Source organism: Manis pentadactyla, chromosome Y (assembly GCF_030020395.1).
Source record: "Manis pentadactyla isolate mManPen7 chromosome Y, mManPen7.hap1, whole genome shotgun sequence".
Lineage (NCBI taxonomy): Eukaryota > Metazoa > Chordata > Mammalia > Pholidota > Manidae > Manis > Manis pentadactyla.
Genome location: NC_080039.1, coordinates 2,266,897 through 2,283,972, shown reverse-complemented (window position 1 = coordinate 2,283,972; position 17,076 = coordinate 2,266,897). Strand labels below are relative to the sequence as shown.

General features: G+C 38.6%; 1 pseudogene; it reads left to right on the top strand.

Moving 5' to 3' along the window:
• Window positions 1-1,460: 1,460 nt before the first annotated feature.
• Window positions 1,461-17,076, top strand: part of LOC130682181 (putative bifunctional UDP-N-acetylglucosamine transferase and deubiquitinase ALG13) — an 87,549-nt pseudogene continuing 71,933 nt past the window's right edge.

The window sequence follows — 17,076 nt, the reverse complement described above, 5'->3', positions numbered from 1 at the left end:
GTGAAGGGGTATTTGTGGGGAACTTGGTGAAGGGAGGAGCCTAGTAAACATAATGTTCTTCATGTAATTGTACATTAATGGTACCAAAATTTAAAAAAAATAGTCTTGCAGCCAGGGAAGGGGACGACGATAAGTTTCAGGGAAAGAACTGCCCAAACTAAACCTCATCATAATCTCATTAAAATAAAATTTACATTGTAGAAAAGAAAAGAAGAGACACGACAAAGGAAGAGGACTGCGAGTTTCTTGGGTGGCAAATTGTTGGAAGGTAAACAAATGGGAGAAATGGATCCTAAGTGTTAATTAGTAAAGTTTGCTATGTAGATATGTAGATTACTATGGTATTCCTATGTAGAATTATCTCTGGTGGTTATCTTCTTCCTTCCTGGTAGAGTGGAGGGTACACCTTTATGATTAATTCTAGGCAAATAAAGGTAAGCAGAGTGTTTTTCTCATGTATCTGCTTTTTCCCAATAGCCTTCAGCTTAAAACAATCCTTATCTCAAAGCACCATATTTTGGGGTGGGGTATTTTGTTACCCTTTAAAATTAAACCATTTTCTTTATGGTTCTCCCAAAATTGACTCATAATTTTGTAGTATTATTTTAATCCAATATTTGAGTTGTGTAACCAAGAAATTGTTATTTTGGTGTCCCTGAAACATTTGTGAAGAGGGGGAGGAAAGGGAGAGGCAAGTTTTGGCAACTTTTCAAGAACATAATGGACCCACAAAGCAGAGATTAAAAACAAATGTTTTACAACATGCAACTTTCTGCCTGGTTATCTGATTCTATAGTGGTTTGTGTCTTTTATTGGATTTTGAAAGAGCCCTGGAAATGTTGCCTCAGTTCACTGGTATGCTCTGAACGTTATTTAAGTGATATTGTTAGGCAGAAAGACAGAAATGAGCAGGATGCAAAGGAGAAATGGCCCCCCAAAGATGACGCAGGGAGTTGATCAAATAGAAACAGAAAGAAAAAAGGACTCAGAGAGTTAATTAGATGAAGCCATAGGGTCCAAGAGTGACTCAGGAAATGTCCAGGGTCCCCCCAGATAAGAAACATCAGAAGCACAGACACAGCACACAGCCCCCATTTCTCCAATCAGAACAACCTTAGAGAGCCAACAGCTCTCAAGGAAGAACCTCTCTGCCCTGCCAAAACCACATAAAAGAAGCCTCAGAATGAGCATCCTGGCCTGTCTCACCATAGGCAGGCCTGCTCTGTTACTCTATTCAGAGTGCACTGAAACTTTGCTTTCTTAACTTTGGTCTCTCATCTCACTATATCTGATTTCCCAGCGACACCAAGCCGAGTCCTTTCCTTCCTAACAAAATCGTTTCAGAACCCTGAACCCCAAGTCTATTCTTTGAAGTTCCAATCCCTTGAAGTACTTGGTATGGTTCTTTTCTATGAGGTTCTGAAACTGTTCTTTGTTGAAGATACAAATTCTAGTAGTTTATGGTAGAAGCATCAGGTAAGTTTTAGAGTAAACAATAACATTAACAGATTTAATGGCTGTAGTTAATTTATTACTGTTTCCAATGCTATGTTAATAGAAGTTAAATTCAGTATTGGGGTACAGTATATAACAGTTTCTTAAGAGTTTTGATGAGGTGAGGGTTACCCCTGAAGGCAAAACAGTATTACCTCTGAAGGACAGGGAGGGCACTGACAAGTCATAAGGGACTTCCCATAAAGCATATAATTTCTGAAATGTTTATGTAATAATATTTTATCAAAATAAACTTAATTTAGGGGAGGTTGAATGTCTCTTGATCTGATAGCTCTTCCCATACAACTTGATAATAGTAATACATTAAACAAACATAATTCTTTCCCAATATCTCTCTTTATAAGGATAGCAAATCTCAGTGATTCCAGAGGCCCTCTGAGAAGTACTCATGGTTTTACGTATAAAATTTCATTTTAGGTATAAAGTATACCCTGAAATTTTTATTTGTTCTAAATTTAGGAACTGATTTAGGGAAGGCAAAATTAAGAGTTTCCAGAGATTTGAGCACTTTATTAGACAGGCTCATGAGTGAAAAACCAATTTAATCAAAGCACAGCAGTCCCCCTTACTGGTGGGGGATTCCTAAACCTCAAGTGGGTGCCAGAAACTCTCGACAGTACTAAACCCTATATATACTGTTTCTTCCTGTATTTACATATCCATGATAAAGTTTAACTTATAAATTAGTCACAGTACAGGTTAAGAATAATTAACAATAATTACAACAATGTACTGTAATAAAATTATGTGAATGTGGTCCCTCTCACAATATCTTATTGTACTGTACTCACCCTTCTTGCAATAAGTGAGATGATAAAATTCCTACATGATGAGATGAAGTGACGAGAACAATGTAGGCATAATGCACATATTAATAAACTTCTGTTTGCTTTTCTCTTGTTGATCTGTCTTTTGCCAGTCTAAATTTGCAAGGTTCCAGGAGGAGAACCTAGAAAGATAAAGGGACAAAAAAGATTTTTTCCTCTATGTTTTACTAATCAATATTTTTATTTCAACGGCATTTTAAAAGTTCAGGCTAGGTTACCTAGTTTCTTAAAGATATGTCAGCAGGATAATCTGCTTCTGGACCATAATAAACAGCGGATAACAAACTGTAGAAAGTGAAACCATGGATGAGATGGGGATTACTGTACAAATAAAGATTTGAAAAGAAACAGAATAAAATACTATTGTAAGTGAAGAGCCTCTGTGCTCTGGGGTTTTCTCCCCTTAAATTATTAAGGACATGATAAAGGCAACTTTTTAATTTTATTTTTTTATTGAAGTATAGTTGATATACAATATTATATTGGTTCCAAGTATAAAACTCAGTGATTCAATAGTTACACACATTAAATCCTCACCCCAACTAATGCAGTTATTAACATTGAAAGATGTTACAGAACCACGGACTACATTCTCCATGCTGCACTTCCATCCCCATGACCAACATATTACAATTGAGATTTGGTGTCCCCTTATCCCCCTTGTAAGATAAATTTTAGCCAAAGTAAGCAGGCAGAGAGAGGCAACAAAGGGCCAGGTACTTTATTTCAATGCCCTGGGGCGAGGTTCCGTGGCCTTCCTGTCACAGGCCTGGGAAGTCACACCTGGTCAGGGAGGTGGGGGCTTATAAGGGATTAGGAGGGGGAGGAGTGGGCAAACTATCCTATGGGGTGTGGAGAGGTATGATTGGCTAAAGGTGACATAATAGACAACTAGAAACTTTTTTCCTTCCCAGAGGGAGGAGGCTGACATCCGGGTCTTAGTTGGCACATCAGAAGGATGGAATTCAGGAAGAGCTGTCCCCTTTCCATATAAGGCACGGACCTTGGGGTCTGGTCTGTTCTCCCCCTATGGCATCTCCCTGTTCTGTTTGCATGTCCTTCTTTTTCCTTCCTCCAGCCTAACACCCTCACCCTACCCACTTACCCCAACCCCTCTCCCATGATAACCACCAGCCACTTCTCAGTGTCTATAAGTCTACTACTGATATGTTCATTCTGTTTTGTTTGTATATTTAAAGGCAACTTAAATCATAGAAAATTAGTCTTGTAAGACATAGAATCTCTATCTAGGCAAGATTACACTTAAAGAATGACCTTTCATACTGTAGGAGGAAAAATTCATTACTAAATAAAGGAAACAAGACTTTTTAAACTGAGGGAGTACTGTAAACACTAATATATTTTATAGCTTTGTTTCAGCCTCAGGTATTATAAACCAAAGTAAATAAAATTCACTTTTTAAAATGTCCTTTTTCATACTCTCTCGTATTCTTTTAGAGGATCTGTGAGGTCAAAATGATTTTCATTATAATACTAAAATGTAATTTGTCTTTTCGACTCTCATCCTCTCATTAGCGTACTGTATTTCCCAGAGGCTATGATAATGCAATAGATTAAGTGTAGAAAAAGATAAAAGGATCCATTTCTTTTCTGTGAGCTCAGATAGTAAAGAGATTTGCAAAAAATGTGAAACAATACTATTCTTTTCAGAGAAATTCTGGTTTAAATAATATAGTTGTTTTTCATAAAAATTAGGTCATTTAGATTAACATGCAATGTGTTAATCATTGCTACTTTCCAATGAATCAATATTTTTAAACTTTCTCATTTTTAATATCATATTGTAATTATCAATAGTTATAATTCACATTATAATCCACATAACCAAGAGCTCTTTGAGGTTCTCAACAATTTTGTTAGAGTATAAAGGAGTCTGGAAACCAAAACTCTGCTTTAGAAAAAAAAAGTATTCTTTTTCCTTGAAAAACCAAAGTACATACACATATACTGTTGTACTTCTCTGTCACTGTTACTGCTTGAAGACCCTCAACCACCTACCTATATTAATTCTCAATTTTAACCAATGTGACTAACTGTGGGTAAAATTGCAGGATTTCCAGAATCTCTCCCCTGGCTTTAGTGCATTTCCATATCAACAGGTGTTCCTAAGGGGTGGAGAGAGGTAATTCATCTCCATATTAATGGATAATTACATGGGCAACCCAGGGCTTATCTGAACCTGAGAGGCTGGAGAGGACGGTTATTTGCTTGCTTCTGACGGAGCAGGAGAGAAACAACCCCTGAACGCTGTTTGTAAACAATAAATAGGTTTTAAACTTTATTTCTCCCTTTGACTGATTTCGGTTTCAGCTAGGTATTTTGCCCCTGGATATCCTCTCCCCGGAGTTACACTAGCCTTTATTATAAAAAGAAAAGTGCAGGGTAGACAATTGAGAACTGTCTGATTTACGCAAGAATTTTAACAGACTAGCAGAGCTTTAGAATGTACGTGACAGAATTTTCTATAGCTATCAAATCTTTTTCATAACTTCTTATAATGGTGAAAATGAACACATTCCTCAACTCCAAGATATAGCTTCTCTATAGCATTTCAAAGTATGAAGCAAAAGGATGTCAATTTAGCATTATGCTTTGTATAAACCAGTGTTTCAAAATTTTACTTATAAAGTAGCTGTGCAATGATTAACTATTAATTTACTCAGTTTAATGTCAGGTCACAACTTTTAGTTGCTTAAAGATTTTGGAAATTATTCTCAAGCTGGTATAATATAAAACAGTTGTTGTTGAAATAAAGTTTGTCAGAATACTGATTTAATGTAGTTGAAAACAAATTTCTATTTTTCATAATTATATACATTTTCAAAGTGACATTAATTTATTTGATCAGTAAGCATGTATGAGTTTATTAAAAACATACAAGTAAAATAAAATGCATGCTTGTATTATATTTAACACTAATATAACAGAGAAAAGACTTGCTAACATTTTCCATTAGTTATGTAATCTTGAATTCTTAAAACATTTGTGGATCAGCTTGTGGAAGATGTTTTAAGTTTGGCACATTTAAATTATAAGTTCAGTTTTCTTATTTTCTGGAAGTTGAAGCCTATTTGATTCATATATATGTTTATTCACTCTATGAGCTAATTTAAACAGTGCTCTTTTAATGCTTTCAGATATATGAAAAAATCTTACAGACACAAGAGGTAAAGGCCTTTCTGAGTTTCAGAATACTTTGGAATATTTGTTGTCTTTATAGTTTAATAAGTACTCGTGGTTTATTACTCTTATTGGGCAGAAAACATAAGTATGCTTATGTTTTACTATTTAACCACAGCCTTTCTACATTTGTCATTATGAACCTTAGCTCCACTGCATCATTCGTTCTTGAAATTTGGCATCAAGAAAAGGATAGCAAAATACCACTCCTCAAAAATGCAATTAAACAAGCTACAAGATATAAAGAATCCAGCAGAAATAGACTAGGTTTTTCCAGCATATGTTTTAGCCCTAATTCACCTCCAATCCTCTTTCTCTTTCAAAATAATTTCTTCTCACAGCTTTCTTCCTGTATATCATCAGGCAGGACAAAGCATAAATATGGTTTAAAGGGAGATTTTAATCAGGAAAGAAAGAAGACATTAGAATGAAAAAGAGCACCTGATGATCTAATGCTGGGAGGAGAAGTCTTGATAAATCACCTCTCCTGTACTTGGCTACCTGAGTGTAATTATCTGTGCTGTTTATTCAGGCTAATGTATAACTTTAAATTTCATCATACTTCAACATATCTTTACATTTTAAATGGTTCAATGGATGGGTTCAATGAATGATAGATGTAGGTTTCAGGCCTTAATGCCTCTTATTTTACACACAAAACTTGTTAATGGAGTTTGACTCTGCAGCTTCCCAGGGACCCCATAAGCGCTCTGACTTCTTGAGAATCACATTTGTAAGAGACCATTGCCAATTACTTTGAAATGGCATTATTTTTGGATTGCAGTCAACAGACTTGAGGCAAAACCATCACTCAAATGTATATGGGCAAAACATGTTCACAAATAAAGAATCCCAAACCTCAGCATCGTTGAAAAGATTTGTGGTATCCAACCAATTATGTGAACTCTTAGGATAGGGTATGAGGCTTCACTGTTCTTGCTTAACCACGACGTTTTAAGAGCTAAATTAAGTCTGTCAGTTCCCTCCTCCTTCTCCTCCTGGTGAGGCTGCCGTGACTTATACACGCAGAGGGTTATCATCGGTGGCCGGCTGGTGGGCCATAAATAGTCTTTGACTCCATCCTCCCCGCCCCAAAGATCTGATTTCCATCGCCCTATGGCGGCCGTGGCGGACTTCCGCCTCCCGCACCCCCCGCGGCCCCTGCGCTCCTGGATTCTGTACGTCATATCCGGTCGTTGCGGTTCGGGGAACGAGCCCGCGCGACGAAGTGTTTGTTACTGTAGGGACCATCAGCTTTGACGACCTCATCGCGTGCGTATCGGCGCACGCCAGTCGGCCAGTGAGTTGAGGAGGCGAGCAGGCGGGCAGCGGCGTTGTTCGCTGAGCTCGCCGCTTGTAGCTTGCCACCGCTAGCCTCGGTAACCTCGGCCTGATCGCAGCGCTCACTCAGGTGCCACCGCCCGCTTCGCTAGCTCCTCCCCGCGCCCGGCTGGGCCCTCTTGCGGCCCACCCGGCCGTCAGGGCCTTCTGCCTCCTCAGATCGCTCCCCCACCCTTTTCCGGCGCCTTCTCCTGCCCCTGGCTTTTTTCCTCAGATTCTCCGCCTCCGCCTCTCTGCCCAATAACTTCGCCCCTTCTTCCTGAGGGCCGGGGCTGCTCTCGCCGGCTCCACTGGCTCGCTTTGGGCCGCGTGGTGGGCAGCGGCCGCCTCCGCGCGCTCCGCTGGGCCTGCCAGGCGCGTCGTCTCGGCTCAGCCCCGCCGTGCTGGAGCCGCGCCCGCGCCCGGCCGCCTGAGGCGCCCTCGCGGCAGGCGTTTTTGGGCGCGCGGTGAGTCCTGAGCGCGCCTTCTCCTCAGGGCTCATAGTTCGCGCAGCCCCATCCGGGAGGCCGAGCGGGCCAATTTCTTGGTCTCCTCACTAATTTTCGACACCCTTTTCAGAGTCCTTGCCTGATCTCATGCCCCTCGAGTGGCCAGTTCTTTCACGGCTTGGTCAGCCAGGTCGCTTACGTCCATTCCGGCCAAGTGAGCTAACTTGCTGGGCCCAGTACAGGGAAAAGTCGTTTTGGAAAACTTACTGAATTCGGTCATTCTTTTGGACAGCCCGTGCTCTGGCCTGAACACCGACCATAGGGTTTGTTGTTACTGCTGTTTTTCACAGTGGCCTGTTGAAAAAGCCCGTTTTTTTCAGTTTTCTCTATTTAGATAATCAAGAGACTTGGTTACAACCGGCTTGTCCTGCAAATAGGTAGAGGAAAGGTGGTACCTGAGCCATTCAGTACGGAGTCATTTACTCTGGATGTTTACAGGTACAAGAATTCCTTGACAGAAGACCTTGGGAAGGCAGATCTTGTTATTAGTCATGCAGGTCAAGTGTTTTAGAATCTCAAAGAGTTCGGTTTTGGTAGACAGTCACAAATCTGAACCTTTTGAGGTACAGTAAAATCACTAGAGTAACTCACTGTAGCCCTTTTGAATGTAATGCTCGAATATAACAATTGAGAACATTTGTGGAGATAATTTATTTCTGGGTGACAGAAGGATGAGAAAAATTAAATCACCAACCCAACTTTAAGAAACCCTTAACACAGAGGAAAAAAATAATTTACCTGATAACACATGCAAAGAGTTGTGAAACTTGAAATTACTGTTTGGGCTTAAGCAGGAGTGTTCAGCCAGCCAGTTGGTTGGATTGATCATGGAGAAATTAGCTTAGAAAGATTTTTTACATATTTGTTAAAAGTGAGTGTGAAATGAATGCTTTCAAAAATGTTTTTTAACGATCACATACTGTGTAACTCATTGCTAGCTTCTTAGAGAACCATCCTGTTGTAGTTAGATTGCCAGTACCTTCAAAAGAACTGCTTTTGGGGAGGATTGCTGTTTTGACTGCTGGAAAAGTGAGGGAGTAAGTTTCTTGGTTTTTAAAAAGCCTAGTTTGAAGGGAGGTCTTTCAAAATAGACATTACTACTGGGTTTGGTGATTAGAAATGTATACGATACTAATAGATTTTGGTATGGTTTTGCATGATTTGTGTATATAACCTGTTGAATTCTCCCAAACAGTCCTATGAACTGTAGTGTGTGCATTTCACAGGAAGAAACTGAGACAAAGAAGTTAAGTAACTTGTCTAGTCAGTAAATGGTAAACAGTCTGCTGCTAGAGTTTGTTTTAACTACTACCCTAGCATCACCTAAAGATTTTGCCTAGTTACTTATCAGTCTCTTTGCTCCCACTTAAAATAGCTAAATGATTTTAGATTTCAAAGTTGAATTGACCCAAGTATTGTATATACGAACATTAGTGGAGATTTGTTCTTGACTATTTTTAGGGTGGTACCTCACAGGCAGAATCATAAAAAGTGTTAAAAATTTTTCTTTATTGGTGTGTCTTCCTATTGAACGCTTGCTATATCTACTTGTGTTTGAATGGAAGTACATTCAGTTTCATGTATAGTGTGTTGAACCTGAGACTGATGTAGATTCAAGACTCATACTTAGGGCTTAGTACTAGAGGGCAGGTGGCAAAGCACTCAGTCATGGGTCATCAGTGGTAAAGAATGTTTTCCAAGTCAGTTTTATAACACTTCATTAGAGAGCAACTGATGATTACATTTTTGTCATTTTAAAGGTATATAATTAAAAGGCCGGGATTGTAGTGTTGTAAATGTTTTTTTTTTTACTTTTTCATTTTGTTATCATCAATCTACAATTACATGGAGAACATTATGTTTACTAGGCTCTCCCCTACCCCAAGTCCCCTGCACAAACCCCCATTACAGCCACTGTCCATCAGCATAGTAACATGTTGTAGAATCACTACTTGTGTTCTCTGTGTTGTACAGCCCTCCCCTTTCCCCCACCCCCTACATTATACATGCTAATCATAATACCCCCTTTCTTCTTCCCTGACCTTATTCCTCCCTACCCTCCCATTCTCCCCAGTCTCTTTCCCTTTGCTAACTGTTAGTCCATTCATGGGTTCTGTGATTCTGCTGCTGTTTTGTTCCTTCAGGTATTCCTTTGTTCTTATACTCCACAGAGGAGTGAAATCATTTGGTACTTGTCTTTCTCTGCGTGGCTTATTTCACTGAGCATAATACCCTCTAGCTCCATCCATGTTGTTGCAATTGTAGGATTTGTTTTCTTCTTATGGCTGAATAATACTCAATTGTGAATATGTACCACATCTTTATCCATTCATCTACTGATGAACACTTAGGTTGCTCCCATTTATTGGCTATTGTAACTATTGCTGTGATAAACATAGGGGTGTGTCTGTCTTTTTCAAACAGGAGTGATGCATTCTTCAGGTAAAATCCTAGAATTGGAATTCCTGGGTCAAATGGTAAGTCTATTTTGAGCATTTTGAGGAGCCTCCATACAGCTTTCCACAATGGTTGAACTAATTTACATTCCCACCATCAGTGTAGGACAGTTCCCCATTCTCCAGAACCTTGCCAACATTTGTTGTTGTTTGTCTTTGAGTTGGTAGCCATCCTTACTGGTGTGAGGTGATATCTCATTGTGGTTTTAATTTGCATTTCTCTGATAACTAGTGATGTGGAGCATCTTTCCATGTCTCTTGGCCATATGAATTTCTTCCTTGGAGAACTGTCTGGCTCAGCTCCTCTCCCCATTTTTTAATTGGATTATTTGCTTTTTGTTTATTGAGGTGCGTGAGCTCTATATATTTGGATATCAAGCCTTTATTGGATCTGTCATTTATGAATATATTCTCCCATACTGTAGGGTACCTTTTTGTTCTATTAATGGTGCCCTTGCTGTACAGAAGCTTTTCAGCTTCGTATAGTCCCACTTGTTCATTTGCTTTTTTTCCCCTTGCCCAGGGAGATATGTTCATGAAGAAGTCGCTAATGTTTATGTCCAAGAGATTTTTGCCTATGTTTTTTTAAAGAGTTTTATGGTTTTGTGACTTACATTCAGGTCTCTGATCCATTTTGAATGTACTTTTGTGTATGGGGTTAGACAGTGATCCAGTTTCATTCTCTTACATGAAGCTGTCCAGTTTTGCCAGCACCATCTGTTGAAGAGACTGTCATTTCCCCATTATATGTCCATGCCTCATTTATTGAATATTAATTGACCATATTTGTTTGGGTTAATGTCTGGAGTCTGTAATCTGTTCTACTGGTCTATGGCTCTGTTCTTGTGCCTGTACCAAATTGTCTTGATTAATATGGCTTTGTAGTAGAGCTTGAAGTTGAAGAGTGAGATCCCCCTCACTATTTTTCTTTCTCAGAATTGCTTTGGCTATTCAGGGTCTTTGTTCGTTCCATATGAATTTTTGAACTATTTGTTCCAGTTTGTTAAAGAATGTTTTTGGTAATTTGATAGGGATTGCTTCAAATCTGTATATTGCTTTGGGCAGAATGGTCATTTTGACTATATTAATTATTCCTAGCCATGAGCATGGGATGAATTTCCATGTGTTAGTGTCCCCTTCAATTTCTCTTAAGAGTGACTTGTTGTTTTCAGGGTATAGGTCTTTCACTTCTTCGGTTAGGTTTATTCCCAGGTATTTTATTCTTTTTGATGCAATTGTGAATGGAATTGTTTCCTGATTTCTCTTTCTATTGGTTCATTGTTAGTGTATAGGAAAGTCACAGATTTCTGTGTGTTAACTTTGTATCCTGAAACTTTGCTCTATTCCAGTGTCAGTTCTAGTAGTTTTGGAGTGGAGTCTTCAGGGATTTTTATGTACAATATCATGTCATCTTCAAATAGAGACAGTTTAACTTCTTCTTTACCAATCTGGATTCCTTTTATTTCTTTGTGTTGTCTAATTGCTGTGGCTGTGACCTCCAGTACTATGTTAAATAACAGTGGGGAGAGTGGGCATCCCTGTCTTGTTCCCGATCTCAGAGGAAAGGCTTTCAGCTTCTTGCTGTTCAGTATGATGTTGGCTGTGGGTTTACCATATATGTCCTTTATTAAGTTGAGGTACTTGCCTTGTATACCCATTTTGCTGATGGTTTTTATCATGAATGGATGTTGAATTTTTTTGAATGCTTTTTCAGCATCTACGGGAATGATCATATGTTTTTGTCTTTCTTTTTGTTTATGTGGTTGATGATGCGAATGGATTTTCGAATGGTGTACCATCCTTGCATCCCTGGGATGAATCCCACTTGGTCATGGTGTATGATCCTTTTGATATATTTTTGAATTCGGTTTGCTAATACTCTGTTGAGTATTTTTGCATCTACGTTCATTAGGGATATTGGTCTGTAATTTTCTGTTTTGGTGGGTTCTTTGCCTGGTTTTGGTATTAGGGTGATGCTGGCTTCATAGAATGAGTTTGGGAGTATTCCCTCCTCTTCTATTTTTTGGAAAACTTTAAGGAGAATGGGTATTATATCTACTCTGTATGTCTGATAAAATTCCAAGGTAAATACATCTTGCCCGGGGTTTTATTTCTTGGGTAGTTTTTCGATTACTGCTTCAATTTCTTTGCTGGTAATTGGTTTGTTTAGATTTTGTATTTCTTCCTTGTTCAGTCTTGGAAGGTTGTATTTTTCTAGGAAGTTGTCCATTTCTTCTAGGTTTTTCAGCTTGTTAGCATATAGGTTTTCATAGTAGTCTCTAATAATTCTTTGTATTTCTGTTCGGTCCGTCGTGATGTTTTCTTTCTCATTTCTGATTCTGTTGATGTGTGTTGATTCTCTTTTTCTCTTAGTAAGTCTGGCTAGAGGCTTATCTATTTTGTTTATTTTCTCAGAGAACCAGCTCTTGGTTTCATTGATTTTTTTCTATTGTTTTATTCTTCTCAATTTTGTTTATTTCTTCTCTGATCTTTATTATGTCCCTCATGATCTTTATTATGTGCCTCATTTGCTCTTCTTTTTCCAATTTTGATAATTGTGATGTTAGACTATTCGTTTGGGTTTGTTCTTCCTTTTTAAATTATGCCTGGATCGCTGTATATTTTCCTCTTTAGACTGCTCTCGCTGCGTCCCACAGAATTTGGGGCTTTGTGTTGTTGTTTTCATTTATTTCCATATATTGCTAGATCTCCATTTTAATTTGGTCATTGATCCATTGAGTGTTTAGAAGTGTGTTGTTAAGCCTCCATGTGTTTGTGAGCCTTTTTGCTTTCTCTGTACAAGTTATTTCTAGTTTTATAACTTTGTGGTCTGAAAAGTTGGTTGGTAGAATTTCAGTCTTTTTAATTTACTGAGGCTCTTTTTGTTGCCCACTATGTGGTCTACTCTGGAGAATGTTTCATGTGCACGTGAGAAGAATGTGTATCCTATTGCTTTGGGTGTAGAGTTCTATAGATGTCTATTAGGTCCATCTGTTCTAGTGTGTTGTTCAGTGCCTCTGTATCCTTACTTTTCTGTCTGGTGGATCTGTCCTTTGGAGTGAATGTTGTGTTGAAGTCTCCTAAAATGAATGCATTGCATTCTATTTCCTCCTTTAGTTCTGTTAGTATTTGTTTCACTTATGCTGGTGCTCCTGTGTTGGGTGCATATATATTTGTAATGGTTATATCCTCTTGTTGGACTGAGCCCTTTATCATTATGTAATGTCCTTCTTTAACTCTTGTTACTTTCTTTGTTTTGAAGACTATTTTGTCTGATACTAGTACTGCAACACCTGCTTTTCTCTCCCATTGTTTGCATGAAATATCTTTTTCCCTCCCTTGGCTTTTAGTCTGTGCATGTCTTTGGGTTTGAGGTGAGTCTCTTGTAAGCAGCATGTAGATGGGTCTTGTTTTTTTTCCATTCACTGACTCTGTATCTTTTGATTGGTTCATTCAGTCCATTTACATTTTGGGTGGTTAATGATAGGTAAGTACTTATTGCCATTTCAGGCTTTAGATTCATGGTTACCAATGGTTCCAGGTTACTTTCCTTACTATCTAAGAGTCTAACTTAACTCACTTAGTATGCTGTTACAAACACAATCTAAAGGTTCTTATCTATTTCTCCTTCTTTTTCTTCCTCCTTCATTTTTATATATTAGGTATCTTTTCTATTTCTCTTTCTTCCTCCTTCATTTTTTATATATTAGGTATCAAATTCTGTACTTTTTGTCTATCCCTTGATTGACGTTGGGGATAATCAATTTAATTTTTTTCATTTGCCTTGAAATCAGCTGCCTCACACTCCCTTCTGTTGTTTTACTACCTCAGGTGACAAGCTATCCAGACCTAGGAACACTTCCATCTATAGCATTCCCTCCAAAATAGGCTGCAGAGATGGTTTGTGGGAGGTAAACTCTCTCAGCTTTTCCATATCAGGAAATTGTTTAATCCCTCCTTCAAATTTAAATGATAATCTTGCCAGATAAAGGAATCTTGGTTCCAGGCCCTTCTGCTTCATAGCATGTAATACATCATGCCACACTCCCTTCTGGTTTGTAAGGTTTGTGCTGAGAAGGCTAATGTTAGTCTGAAGGGCTTTCCTGTGTATGTGATCTTATTTCTGCCTCTGGCTGCTTTTAACAGTCTGTCCTTATCCTTGATCTTTTCCATTTTAATTACTATGTGTCTTGGTGTTGTCTTCCTTGGGTCCCTTGTGTTGGGAGATCTGTGGATCTCCATGGCCTGAGAGACGATCTCCTTCCCCAGATTGGGGAAGTTTTCATTAACTACCTCCTCAAAGATACTTTCTAACCCTTTCTCTCTCTCTTCTTCTTCTGGTATCCCTGTAATGCGTATATTGTTCTGCTTGAATTGGTCACACAGTTCTCTCAATATTCTTTCATTTTTAGAGAGCCTTTTTTCTCTCTATGCCTCAGCTTCTTTGTATTCCTCTTCTCTAGTTTCTATTTCATTTGTTGTCTCCTCCACTGTATCCAATCTGCTTTTAATACCCTCCATTGTTCTCTTCTACAATTCGATCTCCACCCTGAATTTGTTCCTTAGTTCTTGGATGTCTTTCCATACCTCCATTAGAATGTTGATAATTTTTATTTTGAACTCCCTTTCAGGAAGAGTCTCAAGGTCCATGTCATTTAAATCTTTCTTGGGAGTTGTATTAATAATTTTACTCTGGACAAGATTCCTTTGGCATTCGTGTTTGTATATGGTTCCCTCTAGTGTACAGAAGCTCCATTCTGGATCTGCTCAGCTTTTGAAGCAATGTCGGGGGTCGCAGGGGAGCAGTACTGGTGCCTTGGGGGAGGAAAGAGCTGTTCCCTGCTTCCCGGCTGCTGTGCCTGTCTCCACCGCCTGAGCCAGTGGGCCAGGCACACAGACATAAGTTTTTGTCCCATAGCAGCCAGATATGGATCCCTGCTTTCCACAAGTGGCCGGAATCCCAGTCTCCCCAGGAACTCTGTCTGTATTAACTTTCCAACCCGTTAGTCATGCGAGTCTTATGAAAGCACCATGAAATGTAGGTTTGTGCTCCCAGAGAAGATCTCTGGAGCTCGGTATTCAGCAGTCAAACCTTCCACTCCCTCCCTGCTCCGTTTCTCTTCCTCCAGCCAGTTAGCTGGGGTCGGGGAAGGGCTCGGGTCCCACTGAGCCACATCTCTGGTACTTTACCCTGTTCCATGAGGTCTGCTCTTTTCTCTAGCTGTATGCAGTCTGACATCGTCCTCTTTCCTGTTGCTCTCTCAGGATTAGTTGCGCTAATTAAATTTTCTCATTTTATTCATTTTTAGGAGGAAGTCTCTGTCTCTCCTCTCACGCCGCCATCTTTAACCCTCAAAATAGCTCTTCTTCAAGTTTTTTATCTTTTGAGTCCTAGCTGTAACGCTTGGTGCAACACCTTAATTTTTTTAAAAACTGTATTAACACATTTGATTTATTTGTGTAGGTGCGGAAAGTTGTTTGGAGACTCTTGAAAACGGAAAGCCACTTGTAGTGGTTGTAAATGAAAAATTGATAAGCAGTCATCAGCTGGAATTGGCAAAGCAGTTCTACAAAGACAGACATCTCTTGTATTTTACCTGCAGGTATGCTAGAGACTGATGATTTGACCTATTTAATGTCTCCCTAGCCCTTGCCTACCTGCCTAACCTTTCTGTCTTTTTGACCTCCTACCTTTTCCCACTTTAACTGTCATTTCTGTGTTGTATTTCTTTCAAGTATAATTTCATTGCATGTGAGTATCTGTGTGTGTGTGTGTGCACACACATGTATGTATATTCATCTGGACATGCAAGTCACAAGAATATAGTTTTTTAATTTGTTTAGCTTTTCTTTATCCAAGGAATGCATTTGCTTATTAATTGAAGTTTTGCCTTCAGTAAATGCATTGGAATCCCTAAATTAAGTTTTTACTCATTCATTAATACGACTAAACCTAATAAGTGGCAGCCATTACCTTAGGTGCTATGGATACAGGGGAAATACAAGAGAAAAAGTCCCTTCTTTCATGGTGCTTATGTTCTAGTTGTGGGAGTTAGTAAACAGTTCATAAATAAGTCATCAAGATAGTTTCACATGGTGAAATGTGTTATGAAGAAAATAAGGCAGGATGATGGAATGGCTGTGGTGGGTGAAGACTAATTAGATAAATTCAGGGAAGCCATGACTTGGGTATATAACGTTTGAGGTGATACCTCAGCGACAAGGAAGAAGTAGTAATGGGAAGCTAGAGGCAGAAAGAACAGCAGCAATTGCAAAAGGCCCTAAGTTAGGAATGAACGTGGAGTTTGGTGCATTTGAGGAACAGAGGGAAATTTAGTGTGACAGAAGTATAGTGAACAAGGAAGAATGTAGTGTAAAATGAGGCTGAGTGGGGACAGCTCGTATGAGTTCTGATTTTATTCTGTTTAATGAGAAGCCATTGGAATATTTTAAGCAAAGGCATTACTTTATGGTACGGAGTATTATTTTCTAGAAGTATATTAGAATTCTGCAAGAACTGATCAACATCACAATAGAAGGATGAAGAAAATTGCTGTTTATTTTCCTTAGTAATGCTTCTTGAGACAATAGAAGCTTGACAAAGGGTCAGGTCAGTAATTTCCAATTGTTTGAGTTTAAAAGCTATACTAATTTGATGTTGTAAAAAGTAAAGACCTCAGTGCAGTATTACAAAATTGATAATTTTTAAGTTAAAATAAATTGAAATTAAGAGAAATGAATCTTAGAAGAAACTGACTAGAACATATTGAGCTTTTCTTTTAATTTTATGTTTCTCTTAGGCAATTTAAAATAAAAATGAACACATGTTTATCATTAAATATTTATTGCATGCCTACTATCTGCCAGGCATTATTATAGGCACTTAGCATACATCACTGAACAAAACAGATTCCTATTCTCATGGAGAGGAGACAGATTTATTGATTATTTCAAGAGCAGTTGTTGGTGTCCAATTCCCTATAATGATGGAGAAGAGGAAATGTCAGGGTGGTTTTATAATAATAGAAGCCATTCTAGAAAGCATTGTGAGTCAGGGGAGAAACTAGTTAATCAAAATTATGTGGGCTTCAGATAATGGACATATCTGTCCCTGGGTAGTTGAGATTATTATTGGTTAACAGACATTTCTAAAGAGAATAAATTCTCACCTTCCTAATTGGTTTATGTAAATCAGTTTTTCCCAGTCACTTTTGATGATTATTTTCATTCTAAATGTTGAATCAGCTT